Consider the following 2,559-nt stretch of genomic DNA (forward strand, 5'->3'; position numbering starts at 1 on the left):
TTTTTTTTTTTTTGTGGTTTTTGGCCAGGGCTGGGTTTGAACCCACCACCTCCGACATATGGGACCCGTGCCTTACTCCTTTGAGCCACAGGCGCTGCCCTCTAATGTACTTTCTATACAGAATAGCAGTTGCCTTGCCACCTTGAATCTCAATTGCTAACAAAAAGTAAACAATAGTGGGTACTGATGCATTCCAGTTATTATATGTCTTTTGGCTTACTATGTTCTGTTTCTTAAAGTGGAGTGGTAGTATTCCAGTAACACAGAAAAAAATAGATTAGAAAATTAGAAACTACAGCAGCATAAAATAATGAAAATGTAGCATAACTAAATAAAATTTTATCATGAGTATTACACAAATTCCTGGTATCCTTCCAAATTTGCTAAATTTAATCAATTATAAAAAGGGATTTTATAGTGGAGTCAAATATCTTAATACATCAGAGCCTTTTTGTGGCATAATAGAGTATAATACAATGAGCACATCTTTTTATGTTAATACCAACTAATCAATTGTAATTGGTATAATTGCTACTTTGCTATTTTCTCCTAGTATTCATTATTGTTGAATACTTAATTACAGCACAGGATATAATTTGTTCTTTGGCAATCTGTCAGTTGCAGACCCAGCACTTTCAATCCATGTTTCCCGTTACAGAATTTGTATGTATTGTAAAGATACAATATAAACTCATCTACTTCAGTCTTGACAGTGCACAGAATGTTGTTTGTTTCAGAAACTGCATCTATTAGTCTTGCTGAGGAAAGGATATTTTAAAAAAGAAGGCATCATAACAGCGAAAACAGTAGCATAGGCCTCTAGCACTATAGATGGCCGATTTCTCTTTTTCTAAAGACAGAGTCTTACTGTCACCCTCAAAGCGCATAGCAAACTCAAACTTTGGGCTTGCCAATGCTTTTGCCCCAGCCTCCTGAGTAGCTGGGACTACAGGTGCCTGAACAATGCCTGGCTAGTTTTTCTATTTTTATTTATTTATTTGAGACAGAGTTTCACTCTGTCACTATTGATAGAGTGCCATGGCATCACAGCTCACAGCAACCTCAAACTCTTGGGTTGTTTTTCTTTTTGGTACATCCAAAACATATAAAAGATATTGCAGGTTTTATAAAAGGAAGAAGTTTCCATGTTCTAAACTACAAATGTCAAAATTATTGTTTGAAACAGAGTCTCACTCTGTCACCCTGGGTAGAGTGCTGTGGTGTCATAGTTCACAGCAACCTCAAACTCTTAGGCTTGAGCAATCCCCCTCAGCCTCCTGAATAGCTGAGACTACAGGCATGTGACATCACACCCACCTACAGGGTCGCTCTCTTGCTCAGGCTGTTCTTGAACTCCTGAGTTCAGACAATCCACTTGCCTTGGCCTCCCAGATGGCTAGGATTAGAGGCCTGAGCCACCACACCTGGCCTCAAATGTCAAAATTATTGAAGAACCTCACTGAAACCAAACTCTGGGGTCACAAATGTTTTCTGTCATTAATTCACTAAGTAGCATAGACAAAAAGTTGAGTGAAAACTATAATTATCATGTGGGTTGTAGTTTGATTCCCCAGGAAACAAACTCTGAGATGGAAATTAGAATGTAGGACGTTTATTAGGGAATGTTCTTAGGATCAACCCCTGTGGAAGAGTAATGGCGGCAGGACTGAGTAGGAGATGTTCATCTAGACTGCATATGTGGAGAAAGGCCTCAAACAAGCCTTACAGGAGGCCCTGGAGCTGGGATGACACGTGAAGGTTTTTGCTAACTAGGATGGGCAGGTTGGGCCTTTGTAAAGCCATCAGCCAACAGGTTTCACTGGTGAGATGCTGGGACATTGGACAAGCTGGTTCTCTTCATCTGAGGGCAAGTCCAAGAGAGGACATAGCTGAGTGGCCAGCTGTCTACTCCCCCGAAGCAGGGGACACGCACAAGTGCTTCAGATTTGGAGGGAAGGGAGTAACTGGGCAGCACACCATAGCAGCCACTACAGTGTGAGACTGGCAGTGCACAAAAGTATGATACCAGTAGACATGTTGTGCAGTAAAAATAGCTATATTCTGCCTGGGGCAAGGCGGCTCACTCCTATAATCCTAGCACTCTGGGAGGCCTAGGTAGGAGAATCATTTGAGCTCAGAAGGTCCAGACCAGCCTGAGCAAAAGAGAGACCCAATTTCTGCTAAAAATAGAAAAACTATGGGCAGTGTCTGTGGCTCAAAGGAGTGGGGTGCTGGCTCCATATGCTGGAGGTAGTGGGTTCAAACCCATCCCTGGCCAAAAACTGCAAAAAAAAAAAATAAATAAATAAAAAATACATTAAATTAAAATTAAAAAAATTTTAAAAACTAACTGGGAATTGTTGTGGGCACCTATAGTCCCAGCTACTTGAGAGCCTGAGGCAAGAGAATCACTTGAGCCCAAGAGTTTGAAGTTGCTGTGAGCTATAATGCCATCACACTCTATGGAGGGTGTCAAAGTGAGACTCTGTCTCGAAAAAATAAAAAATAAATAAAATAAATACAGGGCAGCGCCTGTGGCTCAAAGGGGTAGGGCGCCAG

This window comes from Otolemur garnettii, unplaced genomic scaffold (genome assembly GCF_000181295.1).
Source record: "Otolemur garnettii isolate 467f Iridium unplaced genomic scaffold, OtoGar3 scaffold00073, whole genome shotgun sequence".
Classification (NCBI taxonomy): Eukaryota; Metazoa; Chordata; class Mammalia; order Primates; family Galagidae; genus Otolemur; species Otolemur garnettii.